Source organism: Lagenorhynchus albirostris, chromosome 5, assembly GCF_949774975.1.
Source record: "Lagenorhynchus albirostris chromosome 5, mLagAlb1.1, whole genome shotgun sequence".
NCBI classification, from domain to species: Eukaryota; Metazoa; Chordata; class Mammalia; order Artiodactyla; family Delphinidae; genus Lagenorhynchus; species Lagenorhynchus albirostris.
The window spans coordinates 137,731,046-137,751,353 of NC_083099.1; the positions used below are offsets into that span (position 1 = coordinate 137,731,046).

The window sequence follows — 20,308 nt, forward strand, 5'->3', positions numbered from 1 at the left end:
AAAAAAACATTTACTTTAAAATTGTTGTCAGGAGTCATGACTTCTGTTTTTGACTATGGGGCAGTAACATTCTGAATTTACCCTCCAGCTAGGAAACTGGACAAAATACATGGAACAACTGTTTTCAGATATTAAACAATAGGCAGTGCAGAACCACGATCCCTAACAGATGGGAAACAAACGAGGAGGTCCTGTGATGGTGCACCTTTCTGCCTGGAGGCAGATCTCAGTGCAGGGAAGGAGATCCCCAAAAAAGCCAGTGAGTTGAGGAAAGAAAGATTGGAGTTGGGGGAGGCCAAAATGGTTCTGATTTGAGGAGCAGAGTTCTGGAAAGAAGGGAGTTAGGCAGAGAAAGAGTTCCATAAATCTTCTTAGTGGTCTCCTTAAATGTTGACTGAATGCCAATGTGTGGTGCATGTGTAGGGTACAGTTTTATGAAGGAAACATTTCTGGGGAAGGAATCCACTGGGAAGCTGTAAGCAGAACAATTTTCTGAGCTCACCCAGGGCTGGAAAATATTTGAGTACTTGATAGCCAAAGTAGAAAGATCTCATTATATGCTGCGTTGATTGAGAATCCAAAAGGGTCATGTCTTAATGGGGCTAAACTAGTCCTAGAATAAAGGTTACTCTAGATCCGTTTGAAAAAAATCTTAGAAACAAGCCTTAAAAGGGGCAAACTACAATTGACCCTTGAACAACATGGCTTGAACTGTGCAGGTCCACTTAACACGTGGATCTTTTCCAGTACTGCAGTACTACATGATTTGCGGTTGGCTGAGTCCATGGATGCAGAACTGCAGATATGGATGACTGGCTGTGAATTTATACTTGGAGATTTGACTGTGTGGGGCGGTCAGCATCTCTAACCCCTCTGTTGTTCAAGGGTCACCTGTAATTTGAAAGTAATGTAATTGCGAGTCATTGCAAAGACCAGTACTCTTTAAAGAAACGTAAAGAAACCCAACACTCAACAGTGTAAAATGTCCAGCATCCAATCAAAAATTACTAGATGTGTGAAGACGTAGGTTAATGTGACTTACGATTAGAATATCAGTAAATTGAAACCAACCTAGAACTGACATGTTAGAACTAACAGGCAAGGACATGAAAGCAGTTACTGTATTCCATATGTTCAAAAAGTTAGAAATTATGAAAGGTATAAAAAGATCCAAATAAAACTTTTAGAGGTGAAAACTAATGTGTGGAATGAAAAATATATAGGATGGCATTAATGGCAGATTAGACATGGCAGAAGAGAAGATTAGTGAGCTTGAAGACAGAAGAGAAAACTCAGGAGAAACAGAAATGATAGAGAAAATGGAATTAGCAGACAAGGTTATTAAAAAATGGCTACAATATGCAGGGTCAAATGTCAGATCACTGTGTTGTACATCTAAAACTAATATTTTATGTCAAATGTATCTCAATAAAAAATACAAATAAAACACAGGGTCAGATTGTGGTTAATGTTGACATCTTGGTACATGAGTTTTGCTTAAAAAGAGCAATTGTGACTGCTACCTGAAGTTGGCTTGATGTGTAGTTAAGAGTAGTTGCAAATCATTATTTCAGCAAAGCACCAGGATATGGCGGAAGAACTTTATTGTGTAACAGGGTGTTATTTCTTGATATGTAACAATATTACCATAAAGTTAGAAACTTAAAAACAAGTACATTTATGGCCTCACAGTTTCCGTAGGTCAGATGTCTGAGCACAGCTTAGCTTAGCTGGGTCTCAGAGGGCTCTGGTCAAGTTATTGATGGGGCTTTGGTCTCATCTAAGGTGTAACTGGGGAAGAAGTTCTCCCCTAAGCTCATATGATTGTTGGTAGAATTCGGTACCCTGTGCAGTGTTGGATTGAGGGCCTCAGTTTCTTGCTACCTATTGGCAGACATCTGCCCTCAGTTCATTGCTGTGTGGTCCTTTCCAGCATGGCCACTACTTTCTCAAAGACAGTGAAGGAGCGAGTCTACGCACTAGACAGATACACAGTCTCATGTATCATAACCGCAGAAGTGACATCCCTTCATATTTCCTGTATTCTCTTGGTTAAAAGCAAGTCATAGGTCTTGGTTCAAGGGAAGGGTCTGTGGAAGGGCATGAACAGCAGGAGGCTGTGTCGTGGGAGCCATCTTAGAGTCTGTCCATTACAGACAGTAGAGTATAGTGGTAAAGAAGTGCTGTACATTTGATTGGATGCTGTACATTTTTGTACATTCCCTGGAGTCTGATCTAGATATCTGGCTTTGAATCCTAGCCCTGCCTTTTCCCAGCCATGAAAACTTCTCTGAGCCTCAGTTTCCCCGTGGGGATAATATATGCCTACTGTTCATAGCATTGTGAAGAGTAATAGAATGCGTGTAAAGCACTTAGGACTCCATCCTGCTCACTCCTAGTCATCTTCCCCATCTCAGTTTAGATGTCTGTGTTCAGGGAAACCTTCCCCGAGTCCTTCCAGTCTAGGTTAGGTTTCACAACACCTTGAACTTTTTCTTACCACGCCACCTGAATTTTATACCAGTTAGGTTTATTTATTTTTGTATCTGTTTTCTTTAGACTGAGCTGCTTAAGAGCAGGAGTTGCATCTGCTTTGTTCACTGCTGTCTCTTCAGGGCCTAGCATAGAATCATAGAAGGGCCTGTTGTATAGAAAACTCCATAAATGCTGAATAATTGAAAGAATGAGGTTAAACTGCATGCACTGTTTCTTTGAAATGGCATTTTTAGTGTTACCATACTGTGTTTTTTCCAAGTACTGGAGCAGTTAGTCTAAAAGATACTCCCTCTGTTTCTAGGATGGTCAGGATCTAGCATGGGAGACTGAGGCATAATAGTCTTAGAACTGTGATTAAAGACGTTTGCAGAGTGGATGCTAAAAAGTGGTAAAAAAGAAAAAAGAGAGGCTGACTGTATTGAGGATACAGTAGTAAAAATCAGTCCTATTGGATTAGAAGTAGGGTACACAGTAGAGAGTTTCTCTTGGCAGTAAATGTGCTCTGCAGATCACTCCATGGTGTGGTATGAAGGAAATAAGCTTGGAGAAAATTACCTTCTTGGAGATTCACAGTACACATTAGCATATTATAGGAAACCTGTAACATGGTAAGGGCAATCTTTATTAAGCTTGCTCTGAATAGTTTATAAACACACACATATCACAACCTAGTAAGGTATTATTTTCAAATAACTGATGATAAAAATTAGGTTTAGAGGTGAAGTAATTTTCCCTAGTGGTTGGTGAGATAGAATTCAAACCAGGTTCAGCCCTCACTCTTAGTTATTATTTGTATTGCTTCTGTGGAATATGTTTTAGCAAATATTAATTTCATGAAAGCAGGAATCTTGTACCTTTTTGAAAAAAATTATTTTTTGGCTGCATTGGTCTTCGTTGCTGCATGCGGGCTTTCTCTAGTTGTGGTGAGCAGGGGCTACTCTTCCTTGCAGTGCACGGGCTTCTCTTTGTTGTGGCTTCTCTTGTTGCGGAGCACGGGCTCTAGGCGTGCGGGCTTCAGTAGTTGTGGCACGCGGGCTCAGTAGTTGTGGCTCTCAGGCTCTAGAGCGCAGGCTCAGTAGTTGTGGCGCATGGGCTTAGTTGCTCTGCGGCAGGTGGGATCTTCGTGGAACAGGGATTGAACTCGTGTCCCCTGCATTGGCAGGTGGATTGTTAACCACTGCACCACCAGGGAAGTCTGAGAACCTTGTACATTTTGTTCGTCATGTATCTAGGGCTAGAATCTTGCTTATCCCTTAATACATGGCTGAATGACGGGTTTCTGGTATTATTTTAAACTGTATCGGCTTCCCAAGTTGAATTCCATGTAAAACTTGAAGAGAGTTTTGTAGATAGCAGCTAGTATAATCCAATCAGTGGATTACAACAGAAAGTAATTTTGTGTTTTCACTTTGCAGTGATTGAGTAGTTATGTCCCTAAAGAAGAAACATCTATGTAGTCTCTGACTCCTTGTAACTTCCTCTCAGTTACTTTTGAATTTACTCTATTACCCAGCTCTCTTGAGTTTTGTTTCTGAAATAGTCTTCAATTAAGTTCTTTCTTTACATTATTGTTAATGACCTCTCTACAGATCAGATCTTTAGTTTCTTTTTGCTTACTGCAATAATTTTTTTAAGAATTACTTTTTAGTTTTAATATGCATATAATCAAAATTGAATACTACTGAAAGGCTTGTGATGAAAACAGCCTGTCCCCAGGCACCCCCTTCATTACTCCAGCCGTGCTTCGTAGAGCAGTGCTTCCCGAACTTTTCCACCTCAGGTTCTGTGTGGACAAAATAGAAGAGGCTGTTTGGGTGTCCTGAGGTCTTTAGGGGATCTTGGCACTTCTGGAACGTTAGTGGCACTGTGTGCCATGCACACTAGCTGGCAAGCTCTGCCCCGTAGGTGGTCACTTTTTCCTCAACTCTTACCTGTTTCTTCTGCTGTTTATCTATTTCTAAATAATTTGCTTATCAGTTAGGATGCTTTTGGATGGTAGTACTGAGACCACGACCCAAACTGGCTTCAGTGTAAATCCCAGTTGGAAGTCCAGAGGTAGGGTGGGCTCTAGGGCTAATTGGTTTTGTGGCGCAATAATGTCTTCAGGGCCCCAGTTTTCTGTCTCCCCCTTTAGTCATTGGCCGGCTACATCCTCAGACTAATAAGATGGCTGCAGCAGTTTCAGGAGTTGTACCCAGATCCAGCAGTGTCCAGAGAAAGAAAATTATTTTTCTTGTAGCTGTATAAGAATATGGAAACTTTGCCTAAAAACTCCGGCAGACTTACCTCCTGGGTTGTATGCCTTTTTTTGAAAGACTCACTAGGAAGGGAAATGGAATTACATTTAGACCAATTAAGCACACGCCTGGAACTGAGCGCTTTCCCTGAGAACATGCCTAAAGGGATGGGTGTGCAAAGCGGTTCTGGACAAAACTAGCTTCTGTTAGAAAGGAAGAAGGGGAGAGTGGAGGCTGGGTAGGTAACTCTGACCCTAATTTGGTACTTGACTTAAAATTTAAGATATTATCTATTGACTTTCTGTTAAGGTAGATGAATATTTAACTTTAAACCACCTGTTTTACACTTCTTCTCCCATCTGTTCATTATAGTTTTATATATATATATTTTTTCTTTAAATGTATTATGTTTAATGATGATTATGTAAGTCTTGTTCACCATGGAGGAAAATTGTATACTATGATTACATTTCCCTCCTTGTATAATTTTGTTTTTCCTGTTTTGTTTTCCTCGTATAATTCTGTTGTGTTTTGTTTTCTAGGTACTAGTGACTGAGTTTTCCTGTACCTTCTAATAGCCTCTCCATATAGTTTTGCACAAATATCAGATAATTAGTTGTCCTGTTCCTCATTCTCACTCACCCCCACCCCCTCCCTTAAGAATGTTCTCAAGGGGCCGTCCATCAAACTACTCCTGTATGGAATTCTTTTTTTTTTTTTTTTAATTTTTATTGGAGTATAGTTGAGTTACAATGTTGTGTTAGTTTCTGCTGTACAGCATAGTGAATCAGTTATACATATACACACATCTACTCTTTTAGATTCTTTTCCCTTGTAGAGTACTCCCTTACAGAGTATTGAGAAAAGTTCCCTGTGGTATACAGTTGGTCCTTATTAGTCTGTATGGAATTCTTGCTCTCTAGGTCTAATAGGGTTCCTTTGTGTATTTCCAACAGGTTTGGGTCTCCTGTTTCCTAGTTCTCTGAACTTTATCTTTCCTGCCTTTATCTTTCTTTTTGCCAGAGCACAACTTTCAGTACTTCCTGAGAAAGGGTGCAAGAGAGGTTAATTTTTTGAGACATCATCTGAAAATACCTTTAATCTGCTTTCTCTCACGAGTAAAAGTTTTGACTGGGTACAGAATTGCAGTTGGAATATAATTTTTACTGAGAACTCTGAATGGATTTCTTCATGGTGTTTTAGCTTCTATAGCAGATATAATTTGTATTCTGGGTTCCATTGGAAAAGTTAGAGAACATAATGCACTACCATGTATCCATCACCCAACTTCAACATTGATCAACTCATGGCCGTTTTTTAATTTATTTATTTTTGGCTGTGTTGGGTCTTTGTTGCTGTGCATGGGCTTTCTCTAGTTGCGGTGAGCGGGGGCTTCTCTTCATTGAGGGGCGCGGGCTTCTCATTGCAGTGGCTTCTCTTGTTGCAGAGCACGGGCTCTAGGCGCACGGGCTTCAGTAGTTGTGGCACGTGGGCTCAGTAGTTGTGGCACGTGGGCTCTAAAGTGCAGACTCAGTAGTTGTGGCACAAGGGCTTAGTTGCTCTGTGGCAAGAGGGATCTTCCCGGACCAGGGCTCTAACCTGTGTCCCCTGCATTGGCAGGCAGATTCTTAACCACTGCGCCATCAGGGAAGCCCTCATGGCCACTTTAAAAAAAATCATAATCCTATCTACCCCTCTTCCCTTTGATTTTATACAAGCAAACCCAGATATATAATTTCACTCTTGAATATTTCAGTATGTATCTCTAAAAGATAAGGACTAGTTTCTAAACCATAACCCCAGTAGCATTATCGTACCTTTAAAAGATTAACCGTAATTCTTCAAATATCCAGTTAAAGTTCAAGTTACCTCGATTGTCTCATAATTATATTTTTAAACAGTTCATTCAAATGAGGATGTAGGTAAGGTCCATAAATTGTCATTGATTGACAAATCTCTTAAGTCTCTTAATCTATTGGTGGTTTTTTTCCCCGAGTTTTATTTGTTAAAGAAAGTGTATCATCTGTCTTGTAGTGTTCTACAGCTTGGATGTTGTTGAATGAAACCCTGTGGTGTCATTGATGTGTTCCCCGTCCCTTGTAATGTATTTCCTGTACTTGGCAGTAAGATCTTGATAAAATTTTGGTTTTTTCTTCTTTTTCTCTGTTTTTTTTTTTTTTTGAGAGGTGGTGAGTGGGGAGAATACTGCATGGGTGGTATGTTATCTTTAGGAGGCACAAAAATATCTGACTTTCTGTGATGTTAGTGGCTACTAAATATTAATATAGATCCATTAGTTTATTAGAAAATTTGATCCTTTTTATATGAACCCTCCCACTTCCTGGAAGTTTTAAGGATCTGATCTTCATCTGTGGTGTTCTGAAGTTTTGTAGTGTTACCTTGTCTATTTTCTATTTGTTTACTTTTTACGCTTATGGGGAGATATTTTTCAACTTTTACTTTCCATCAAGGTATTTTTTATGTTCTCTGCTCCTCCCCCCCCCACTAGCATTTTGTTTTTACTTCATGGTTACATATATTCTTTTGCCTCTTCAAGCACGTTCATATTATGGTTAATTGCCTTTTTCCCCCTTTCATGGCACTGTCTCAGTTTCCTCTGTATTCCTGTTTTTCTGCTTGTTTTGATTTCTGCCTTTGAGTTTTGGCAGCTTTCCTCAAATACCTGGCCATCCCTGGGCTGGTGGCTTATATTTAGGAGTAAGTTACAGTAAAGCCGAAGGAAGCTCTTTGTGAGGTTGAGGCTTGTTCACTGAAGGCTTAGTGTGGTGCTCGAGGGACCCATGAATATGAGTAACCCTAGGGCTTTTACTCCAGGGCTCTTGGTGTCTCCTGATTGAAACTGTAAATCGCATGCCTGGGGGAGAGGGGACGTGTATTCCTGTTGCTGATGTTCTGCAAGCAGAACTGGAGAAGGGGACTAGAGTCCACAGTTCCGTGTAGAGACTCTTACCCAGTTCTGTTTTTCGTCTTCTGCCTCAAACCAGTTCTCTGTTGTGCTTGATCTTTCAACGTGTGGAGCCTCTTTGCATTTCCCCAGAGAGCGTGCATGCCTCTGGTCTATTTGGGGACATGATAGTTGCCAGCCTGTATAGGGTTTGGGCTGCAATTTGGGGTTTTACTACATTTACTTTATATACTTAATTGTTAAAACGAACTTAGGAAAGTTGCTGGTAAAATACAGATAACTTTTATTTCCTGGATCTTTTGAGAGAGAGTTGTTGACATGATGTCTCTTTGTTGAATATTGTAGTGCATGTTTCCTACAAAGAGACATTCTCTTGCCTGACAACAATACAACCATCAAAGGCAAGAATGTAACATTGATATATTACAGCTGTCTGATCCTTAAGCCTCCATTCAGGTTACAGCAGTTGCCCCAGTGGTGCTCTTTATAGGAGAAGGATACAGTCAATCTAGGATCACTTAACACATTTTGTTGTCACGTCTCTTCAACTCTTGATCTAGAATAGTCCCTCAACTGTTTTTTTCTTTTATGATATTGATATTTTTGAAGAATACAGGCCAGTTATTTTATAGAATCACTCTCAATGTGAGTTTGTCTGATGTTTCTTTGTATTAGATGTAGGTTAAGTATCTTTGCCAGGAGTATCATAGAAGTGATGCTATATTAATTTCAGTGCATTTTGTTAGATGGTGTATTATTGTTTTTCTGTTTGTGCTGTAAAAAAATTACCACAAATTTAGTGGTTTAAAAAACATACATTTATTATATTATAGTTCTGGAGTTCAGAAGTCCAAAATGCATCTCAACTGGGCTCAAATCAAGGTGTCAGTAGGGCTGCATTCCTTTTGGAGACTCTACAAAATAATGTTTTTCCTTGCCCTTTCCAGCTACTGGAGGCTGCCTGCATTTCTTGGCTTATGGCCCCCTTCTTCTCTTTTCAAAGCCAGCAGGTTTGGACCTCGTCCATCTCGTGCTGCCATCTCTCTCTCTCTCTTCTTCCCCCCCCACCCTTTCACTCTTAAGGACCTTTGTGATTACATCGGGCCCACTGGGATAATTGAAGATAATCTCAATTTTAAAGTCATCTGATTGGCAACTTTAATTTCTTCTGCAAACATAATTCTCCTTTGCCATGTGTAAAGTAACACGTTCACAGGTTCTGAGGATGAGGGTGTGGACCAGTCTTGGGGCAGGGGCGTCGTTGTGCCTGTACTACAGGTGGCATATGATTTCAGTTTGTTCCTTATTGATGACGTTTACTTTGATCACTTGATTATGGTGGTGCCTTAAGGCTTCTCCATTTTAAAGTTACTTTTCCTCCCTCTTTGTAATAAGTATTTTGTGTAGAGATACTTGGAGACTGTGTAAATATTCCATCAGTAATCAGGCTTCTAATTTATTCACTTGTTTTATATCACTATGAGTACCTGATTTTCTGTTTTATGCAGTGGGTTGTAATCCATTACTGTCATTAATTATTTTGATGCCTCACTTGTCCCAGATTTTGCTAGTAGAAGCCCCTTCAAGTTTGCTTCTATGTCCTTTTAGCATATCTCCATCATTTTTTGGAGCACTTTCCAGGCTCATCTTGAACTATTGTCTCAGTCTTGGAATTGGAATTGGCTATTTTTCCAAGGACCCCCACCCCCTTAAAAAATCCTTTATTTTGAAATAATTGTAGACTCACAGGAAGTTGCAAAAATAATATAAAGTCCCATGTACGCCCTTCATCCAGCTTCCTTCAGTGGAGTTTTGTGTAGCCCTACTACAGTATCAAAATCGGGAAATTTGATATATCTGGTACATTTCTGTTAACTGCACTACAGAACTACTCACTTCTCATTATTTTTTAAGCTTGCATTTGCGTGTGTGTATAGTCTTTTGTAACTTATCTATTCCATGTATAGAGTTGTGTAGCTAGCCCCACAATCAAGATAACAGAGCTGTTCCATCACTTTAGAAGAACTCTTTTGCTACCTCTTTGTATTCCCAACACCCCCCTCCACCATTCTGTTTATTCTCCATGTCTGTAGTTTTGTCACTTCAATATGAATGGAATTACACAGTATTAACCTTTTGAGATCAATCTTTTTCACAAAGCATAACGCCTTGAGGTCCATTTGGTGTTGTGTATATCAATAGTTAATTCCTTCTTATTGCTGGGTAGTGTTCTATTGTATGGATGTACCAAGTTTGTTCAACCATTCACCTACTGAAGGACATTGGGATTGTTTCCAATATTTTGTATAATATTATGAATAAAACTGCTTTGAATGTTTGAGAACAGATTTTCATGTAAACATTGTTTTCTGTTTTTTTGGGGTAGAAGTTTAAGAGTGTGATTGCTGGGTCATGTGGTGAACACGTCTTTAGTTTTGTAAGCAATCACCGGACTATTTTCCATAGTGTCTGTACCACTTTATTGTTCTCACCAGCACTATGTGAGGGATCCACTTTCTCAGCATCCTCCCCACCATTTAGTGCTATCACTGTTTTTTATTTATAGCTGTTCTACTAGGTGTGGTGATACCCTGTTATGGTTTTAATTTGCATTTCTTTAATGACTAATGATGTTGAACATTTTTTCATTTGCTTGTTTGCCATCTGTATCTCCTCTTTGGTGATATATCTGTTCATGTCTTGCCTATTTTCTGATTGGATTTTTAAAGAAAAGTTTAACTGCTGAGTTTTGAGAGTTCTTTATGTATTCTAGATACAAGGTCTTTGTTGGATATGGTTCGAAAATACTTTCTCCCTGTCCATACATAGCTTGTTTTTTCATCCTCTTAAAAGAGTCTTTCAGAGCAAAAGGTTTGAATTTTGATGAAGTCCAGTTTATTAAATCTTTCCTTTATGGATCATGCATATGGTGTCAAGTGTGAGAACTCTTTGCCTAGAGCTCTGGTTCTTTTTCATGGAGAATGGTATTAGAAACCAAAGCCTGAGCATTAGGTGTGCTTGTTGCTCTTAGGGTGTGGATCTTCTCCCGGTCTCAGTGGACATAGAGAATATGTGTGTGTCCTAGGCCTTTCCAGATTTCGGGGTACATTAACTATTTTCTTTGGTATCTCCAAGTGTAGACACTTATTCTGTGCCTTCCTTCATTCTCCTAAGTCTACTACCACTGTCTGTGTTTTATTTCATTATCTAAACATTGGTCCATTCTTTCTTTTATTATTATTATTTTTTGACTTCTATACTGATTTTATTTTCAGTGGAGCTTTGTGAGAGAATAATTGTAAATGCATGGACTATCCACTGTGTTGAATGTGTACTTGGTGAAGCTGTAGTGTTCCCTTTTCGGATCTTTTTTGTTGTCATTATTTTTCTTTTACACTTGTCAGCCTTACCTCCCTCCTACTATAGCTGCTTTCACCCTGATTGTGCTGTTTTGCCACAGCCTGTAATCATCCGTGATTCTCGTTTCCATGTAATGAAGACCAAGTTTATTAAAATATTCAGGTTCTCTTTATAGTTGGACCTCAGCTTACTTTTCCAGTCTTTTTATCTGCAACCCTACCGTATTTGCTCCACTCCAGAGCTATTCTAAGTAGCTTTCATTTCCCCACGTGTTATGCTTTCTGCTCCTTTCCTCTCAGTTTTCCTTTGAGGCACATTGTCTGTGCTAGTTTTATAACATTTTCTATAGAGCACAGAGCTTGGCATATAGTGGGCACTTGATGCATTAAATACATAAACAAATGCTGCTTCCTCTAAAATAATAATACCACCCAAACATTTTATTGACCTATTATCATTTTCCAAATACTACCATACAGTATCTCATTTAATTCTCAAAGCAACTCTGTAAGCCATTATTCATCTTTTATAAATTATGCTGAGTGAAATGTCCAAGGTCATAACTGTAGGAGTTAAATTGCATTTAACAAATGTTTGTGTACGTATTTTGTGGCAGGCCCTGATTTAGATGCTCGAGACACTTGGGAAACAAAGCAGACAAATGTGCCCTTAATAGAACCAATATTAGAATGTTTTCCTTGTGGGGTGGGTTTTGGGTAAAGTCTTCCATAACCTTAGTTACTCATCTCAGATGTCATCTCTTTTAGTTTCTCCTAGCTCTTCTGGAAGGAGGCAGGAATTGGGTAGAAAGAATAGCTGTGTCTTCTGTGTTCTTGTTAGTTCCTTTTTGTGCACAGTTTTATTCTAAGTAGTATTTATAAAATCATTATTTGTATTTGGGGCCTTTGCTAGATTGAGCAGCTATGGGCAGGGATTGTTTTTTTTCTGGTATCCGGGATGCCTGGCCCATAGTATATCTAATATTCTCAATAAGTGTTTGAACCCATTAATATAAAGACTTATCCATGGTTGTCATTTACTGATAGCAGGTAACAATACTCTTCAGTACTCATTGATGCCTCTGTGTAAGGATACAAACCAGTTTAAAAAACTCCACTCTGTATCTTAGCCAGTAGGACATATTCTCAAAGAGATTATCTATAGGCAAGTTTTTTACTGAAGTTTAATAAACTATTTTGTTTGTGGTGGGTATGTATACGTCTCTAGTCTGGAGATGGAGTCTTGACCCCCTTTTCTCCTCAGTTTTGAGCATCTCATAGGAGTCCTGAGTTGTTTGTTAAAGAAGTGTGCTGATACAATATAAGGTGTCAGAATTTACCAGCCTTTTTCCAGTTCAAGAAGATAAATGATTTCAGATGTAGAGTGTTTACTTTCATTTTCCAAACACATACATTGTAACTTTTCTTCCATGTTTGCTTACATACAAAATGTTGAGATTATCTATATTTATTTAATGAACCATGTCAAATCTCAGTGGCTTAAAACAACCAATACTCTTTTCTTCGCTCACAATTCTCCAATTTGGGCAGGCCTTGCCTCCATTGCACATGGTGTCTCCTGGGACTGGAAAGTCTGAGATGTTGGATTCCAGCACATGTGTGGTCTCTGAGACATCTTCTTCCTTGTGACTTTTTCATCTGGTTACTGTGGGCTTTCTCACAGCATCGTCTTGGGGTAGTTGAACTTCGTACGTGGTGGTGGATTCCAGAGGTGGTGACTGGATTCTGGAGGTGCCAACAGCGGAAGCCACTGGGCCATCTTAAGACTTATGCCTGGAACTGGCATAATGTCATCTTCACCAGATTCTTTAGGCCAAAAGCAAGTCACAGGCCTGTCCAGATTCAAGCAGAGGAGACTGTACAAGGTGTGGACACTGGCAAGAGTGGTTTATTGGGACCACCAAGGAACATCCCACTACATGAACGAAGTATTTTTCTGAAGGGGAAAAAGGTGACTTTTCTGTTTTGTTTTTTTTATTATCTAATCTGACCAGTTTATGCATTTTATAATGCACTGATGTGATTGTATTCCTTTTTGCTGTAACTACATTCAGATAGCTGTATAATATTAACATAATTTGTCTTATTCAGTTAAACTGTGGTTTGATAATTTTGGTAGGGTTTATAAATATAGATTTGGAGATTGGGTAGAAGAGATAATGAGTACTTTATGGCCTTCTCAGCTCCAAATTACACCTAAGTTAAAGTACCAAAGTACTAGATAAAAACCCTGAATATGTACTTTGTGAAATAAGTGATGTAAACCTCCTTTTGGGTCACATGTTACAGTCCATAAAATATCTCAAGTATTTCTCCAGTAATCCTGTGATTGTCCTTTGTACAGGAGAAAGAAGAAATAGATAATCATATCTCCTGTAATTGTAGCTCGAGACTTTTCTTTTTTGCCCCTGAACAGATCTCCTTAATGCTGGGAATGTGACAGTGTTCAGTGTTTCATTTCATTTAAATAGTTCTCATATTGAGGTCATCCTGTTACTGGGCTTGGGTGTAACAATGGAAATTTGTCAGAAACATTGTGGCTCATTGACCATATACATTGGAGTCCTCTGGAAAGCTTAAAAGAAATGCAGATTTTTGGGTCTACCCCCAGACTTAGCATATCCAAATGTCTGAGAAGGGGTCTGGGTGATGTGTAAAGTTTGAGGATCACATTTTTAGGTCCTGTGACACGCATTCTCCATGGGGGAGGTGATATCACTCCCCAAGGGGGAGAACTTGTTCTTGGGCGTGGAGGAGTGAAAAAAATCTTAGATATTACAGTAAGTCAGCCTTACCTGACAGAATCTTATTCCATAATATTTAATTTCACTCATTAAGGAGAAATTTAATTTAACTAAAGTTTTCTTCCTGGTGATGGGAACGAAGGAGAAAAGGTTGAGAAACATTGTTCTGTAAGGATTACTCCTGCACAGTGCCTGCCCCACAGGACTTGAGCCACCTCCCCCATCCTGGAAAACCTTGGTATGTGATCTGGGTAATTTTTTTAATACTGAGGTTTTACCTGCACTAATAGATTTTCTTCTAAAAATCCAGAGGGGGAAAGCATTTTACTCTATGGAGTTTTGCATCCAGGCAGATCGATCTTATCCTTATGGACAAAGCACTGTTAGAATGGACTCTGTTCTGGGATTTGGAAACCTTTTAGCTTTCTAGAAAAAGCTCTTCCTGTTCTTTAGCTTATTATCACATAGCTCACCAGGATCTCTTGTATGCCAGAGGAAAGGAGGCGTTCCTGTCTCTCCTGGGAGTGAGGCCTGTTCCCACGCCTCTGTCTCCTGTATGGTGCAGGCCCTGGGGGGGTCAGGGTGGGTGAGAAGGCAGGACCCCAGTGCCCCTGTTCTCTGGGAAGGAGTGTAGGCCGAATACTGTTACTTGGGTTTACTGACTTCTTTCTTTGCTTTGGACTGGGTACAAATGAAAATACTTTTTTGGGATGGGGGCTATTACAGGGCAGTAGCAGAAGTAGAAGAGATGTTTCTAATATATTACTTTCTATAAGGAAAAACTTCAGATTTTGATTTGAGTATTTCTGGGTCCTTCAGGGTAGTGTTAACGTCTTTGTACTTGTTTTCTGTGTAATTTATCCAGGCTCAGGAGGGTTAAAGGCATAGTACAGCCAGGAAACGAAAGGCCTCTGTAAATCTGCATTCACCTGAAAACACATTGCTTGGCAACTGGCAGATGCTGGGGTAGATTATTTGTTGAATCAATGAATAAAATTAATCCAAAGGTTATTTTAAAAAATGCGGTTCTTTTTTCTATGATTTTAGAATCCAGGCTTAACATAATGTTAAAGGGAGAGTGACCTGGGAAGTTAGGAGTCCCAGGGTCCAGTGTTCTTCCTGCCATGTCTTTTAATCTCTAGACTTTCATAGATGATCTTCTAAGAGCCTTTCAGCATCCAACATTTTATTATCAGACACCTTAGAAACGTCCTCAGCTGATGTATTAAATAGTTGTTAGAGGGGATTAGTTCTAGTTGTCACGTACACAGTAGTGTATTAGGGTCCACGGTTAAGCTGCTGTAAGTGGGAGCCAGCACTTTGATGGCTCTGAGAACACAGAATCATCTCGAGGAGGTGAATGGCCGGGTTGCTGGGGGTGCTGCCTCAGTGGGTCATCCAGAGACACGTTTCTTCCACCTTGATCATTCACAGTACCCTAGGGGACGGCCCTCATCTGTGTTGTCCTTGCCCTAACTCACAGGCAGGTGAAGAGACTGAAAAGTGTTCACTCCTTGTCTTAAAAGACCGTAAGTGTCACCCCACGCTGTTTTTTTCACATTCTGTCCATGAAAACTTAGTTGCATGGCCATACCTAGCTGCAAGGGAAGCTGGGAAGTGTAACCTAGCAGGGAAGTTGTGTGCTTGACTATATTTATGGAGGAAAGAGATGACTGTCTCTGCCACAGATAGTGTGGATGAAACCATTCAGCCTTCTTAGTAGCACCCTTTTGGGGGAAGCTTTTTACTTAATGTTTTTGTTTAGCAAAAATCTTACAATTAACACAAAGAGGAAGTAAATTATTTTGGCACTTGGATTAAAATGCTAAGTAGAGTATATCAAAAGGCAAGTTTTGAAATTAATTAGGAACATAAAACTAACCAGCTCTAACGGATTATACCTTTGCGTCCTCAGAGTACAAGCCAGGTAAAGAGTCGTTTAATCTTTGCTATATTCTGTGTTCCTAGAAACACCTAGGTGCACATTCAGTCACAAGTGACATCTCAGTTTTCCAGAGGAGTAGCCCATGGTTCACTTCGGTAAACTAGCCCAACAGAAGGAAGCTCCTTCTTAAATACCATCAGGCCTCTTGGGCTCTGACTTCTTGTTAATTTGTAAATTTGGCCATGTGTCATAATCGCCTGGGGCCCTTGTTCAAAATACAGGTTCAGGCCCTATCCTCTGGAGGTTCTGATGGTTATGTCTCTGAATCTGAATTTTTAACAAGCCCCTCAGGGTGACTCTGATGCAGCCGTCAGTCGTATGGGATGTCCACTGCTTTGGATAGTCTGCACCTCAGTTGCCTCACATGTAAAAGTGCAAAATTATACCTACCTGGTTTCACAGGGTTCAGGGAGCATGACATGAGTTGTACTTGAAATTGTTTCATAAATTAAAAAGTATCATAAAAAATGTTAGGTGGCATTATAAGTTAAGTCCGTGCCAGGTATTGTGCTAATTTATTTGGTAAATAAAGTTAAGTGCTCATATCTCCCTTTAGAAGTAAGCTGGGAAATTACTGTGAGATAGAAATCTAGACTTCTTGATCCTTGCCTAATTGAACAGGGATTCTGGAAAAGTTATCTGCTCAGCATAACTACCAATAGCAGAACAAGCCAGATAATTTACATACTTTTGTTTTAACATAGTGATAAGATACTGTGTATCGACTTGATGACTTCCGTTAAATACATTTTCATTGTCATCTGTGTGGGAAACTGTGCTCTGTACTTTGGCCTTGAATATGATATAGTCTCTGCCCATAAGGAAGTTACAACCTGGTAGAGAAGACAAGACTTATAAACAGATCACAGTACCATTATTAAGAACATTTTCTTCTCAAGGGATGAATTCTACAACTGTTACAAGGCAGGTTCTGAATATGATATTCAGGTTCAGATGGGAGAGGTCATGTAAGGTGAAGAGCACAGCTTGAGACAGGAGGAGTGACTTCCCTTTTTCTTTCTACCCCAGAGGGACCAGCCTCTGTCAGGTACTAGGAGGACTCTTTTCTGTCGCCATTTGCAGTTGCCTGGACCTTGTAAGGCAAGTAACATGATAGAGAAGCTTGTGAAGGTTAAGGATGCGTTTCCTTCTCTGAAGTAAAGGGAAGTGGAACTAAATGTGATAATGCAAACCATGTGCTAGGCACTAATGTATATCACCTTAATCAGTTCCAACAGTTCTGTGAGTTGAGAGAGGCCGTGTCCTTTAGTGGAAGGAGCCTGGGATTTTAAAGCCTAGAAGCAGTTGGTAATGTTGGAGCCAAATCTGGCTTATGCATCGATGTTCAAGTAAGTGGCTTCTTCCTGGTGAAGCAACTTGACAGGACATGTCAGACTGTTCCTTCCTTTCAGCATGTTAGGTTTGCCTTGGCTTTGACGAGGGCATGGCTGCTGCTTAACCCATTGAGATATTACGGATGGAGGTCTGGGGGTTCATTATTAAGCTGCAGAGTAAAGGAAGGGGAAGTGTGGTATAGCAAACATGCAGTGTATGGTAGTAGGGAATCTTGACAGGAAATACAAAGGCTGATTTATTTGATAATGTACCAAAAGTTGGGGATAAAGTAGTGAAAAACACAAATACAGTTTGTGCCCTCATGTCATTGACAGCCTAGGTTTGACATTTTAACATTTGCTGTTTGTGATAGAACATGTGAAAGCTTTCTTGAACTGTTACAGATTGGATAGCTCAGTATTGGGTTTCACTGAGCACGAAAGTGGTGGGGATTTTACACTGTATGTTTTCCAGTGGTTATGTCTTTTTAAATCTTGAAGGAACTCACAAAAAAGCAGTAAGATTGCAGATCATTCCAAATGAGATGTTGACATAAATCAAGCGTACTTTTCCACATCCTTCAAGAATACAAATACAGATTGGAGCGTTTTTCATAGGTGACATTTGTAAATGTACATATTTTAAGAAGATTTGAAAATGTCTTTCTTACCTCTTTGTATTAGTTTCTTGGGGCTGCTGTAAAAAAAGTACCACAGACTTAGTGACTTAAAGCAATAGAAATTTATTCTGTCCTTGTTCTGGAGGCCAGGAGTCTAAAATCAGTACCACTGAAACAAGATGAAAGTGTCATCAGGCCCAGGGGGTCTCTAAGAGACAGTCTCTTCTCTGCCTCGCCTAGCTTCTGGCAGCTGCCAGCATTCTTTGACTTGTGGCTGCATCTCTCCGACCTCTGCCTCCATGGTCGCTCTGCCTTCTCCTCTTCTGCCGGTGTGTCGCGTGTCCTTCTACCTCTCTCATAGCACACTTGTAAAGGCATGTAGGACCCACCTGGATAATCTCCTCATCTCAGGATTCTTAACTACATTATAATCACACCTGTAAAGACCTTTTTCTAACTGTGATAACATCCAGAGATTAGGATGTGCATATTTTTTGGAGGGTGACATTTTTTAGCTTACACTCCTATGCATTATTTGGAAGAGTAGGAAGTTTGCTTTTGAAATAGTAACTTTAAGATATTCGTAAGTATATTTCCAGTTACAGTAAACATTCATGATGTATCTTACATCTTTTCAACATTAGCTTGAGATTCAAATTTGGGATCCAAATTGGGAGGCATTGCCCCAAATTTTACCACCTCACATGTCATTTATAACAATGGTTTTGAGCTACTTGTCTCTAAATAGTGGAGGTTATTGTTCTTTTAGGACTAGCTCGAGTGAAAGTTGTAATTTTTATCAGGATTTATTAAAAATGAGTCTAAATGTAAGAAAATGATATAAATTATTGGTACTCATTTTAGCAATTTAGGAATTTTAATGACTGTGAGAAGGTGCGATTGCAGGAGGATAATGAAAAATATACTATGATTATACTTTTCCTAAAATTGCTTGGTTCTATCAAACTTGAAAATGTGTTACAGTTGGACTTCTTGTTTTTTATTATGCTATACCTTATTTTAGCGAATTTTGGACTGATCATTTTGAATAAGGTATGAACACATAGTAAACAGTGTTGTTTTAAAAAGAAAAGATGGTTGTTACACTTAGAATGGAAGGTACCAATGGAGGGTTTTTGCAGTCCTGAGCCAGTCATGAACATAAATGTATGTGTGTGTATTAATTTTAATACCTGGTTCTTCCTTGAACGTGCCTAATTTTTTTTTGTCACCCTTAAAAAAAAAACAGACTCTTTTCTCTACTATCTTAAGATACATATTTGGAAGTTCTTTTCAGATAGTTCTATTATTTCTAGTTCCTTGGGTATGAAGTTTGGTTGTTTACCCACTGAGTTTCTCTTGTGATGGAGGGTTTCTTTGTGTGTTTGTAATTACTTTGTATGAGCTCTTCTTCACAGGAACTTCTGAAGGTGTTCTGTGTATCAACTTCGAGGGAAGTTCATATCTGTGTTTAAATATTTAGAGTCAGTGACACTTTGCACTTCCCATTCCCTATTTCCCAAGTGTAATAACGGTAAACACTATCAAGCTGTTTACCTGCTTGGTGCAGTTGTTGCCATATTTTTTCCTCCTACATGTGTTACTCCTATGTATGTTACAATTTTATGATTTTAGCTTTAAGCACATTTTAAGCTCCAATTTATGATTAATTTTTGTTTTAAACAATAATCTTTTAATTTAATTACAAGAAAATAATCATTTATGGAAATTTACCTACTTATTTACCATTTCTGGCACTCTTCATTCCTTGTATAGATTTGTGTGTCCATCCAGTATAATTTCCCCTCAGTCTGAAGAACATTCTTTAGTGGTTTTTGTAGTGCAGGTATGCTGGTAAAAAATTCTGTCTTTATTTCACCTTTGGGCTTGAAGGTTATTTTAACTGGGTATAGAATTCCAGATTGATAGTTGTTGTCATTGAGCATATTAATGGTGGTGTTCCACTGTCTTCTGGCTTCCTTGTGTCTGGTAAGATGTTAGTGATAGTTACTATTTTGTTCTTTTCTCTGTGTATACTGTCTTTTTTCTCTCTGACTGCTTTCAAGATTTCTCTCTTTATCTTTGGTTTTAAGCTGTTTGCCTATGATGTGCCTGGGTGTGGTTATAATTTGAGAGGTTTTTTTTAGCCGTGATTTCTTCAAATATTTTTCTACTGTTTTCTCACTGTCTTCTGTGATTTTATAATTTCCTTTTTTTTTGTAGTTTCAATTTTTCTGTTGAGATACTCTGTTCATTCACACATTAAAGAGCAAATTGTTCCTTAAAGTTTTTGAATGCATTTTCTTCTAATACTTTGTATAAAATATCTGCTTTAAAGTTGTTGTCTGCTATATCTAACATCTTGTGCAACCTGGGGTTGGTGTTCTATTGACTCTTTTTTCCCCTTGACTGTGGATCACATTTTTCTGTTTCTTGTTTACTGAATTTTGATTGAATACTGTTTTTTCCTTCTTGAGAATGTTTGTTCTACAAAGCTGGTTGGTCACCTCGAATTTATTTATGTTTGGTTTTGTATTTTATTACTCAAGATTTATAGAAAGCTCAAGGTGACGCCTGGCCCCTCTAATATGGTGGGACATGACTTCCAAACTGGGTCTTCCTGTGG

At 39.1% G+C, this 20,308-nt stretch overlaps 1 protein-coding gene across 7 annotated transcripts in view; it reads left to right on the forward strand.

The window, feature by feature from the left end:
• The window catches only part of DYRK1A (dual specificity tyrosine phosphorylation regulated kinase 1A), a 141,959-nt gene that overhangs the window by 14,922 nt on the left and 106,729 nt on the right, over positions 1-20,308 (forward strand). Inside the window, exon 1 of one of the 7 annotated variants that reach the window (XM_060150927.1) lies at positions 12,934-12,990. The exons of 5 other annotated variants lie outside the window; for them this stretch is intronic. The gene's annotated coding sequence lies outside the window, so the exon portion shown is untranslated. Of the gene's footprint in view, positions 1-12,933; positions 12,991-20,308 lie in introns of those variants that run through there. One more of the 7 variants, XM_060150932.1, reaches the window with a different exon arrangement.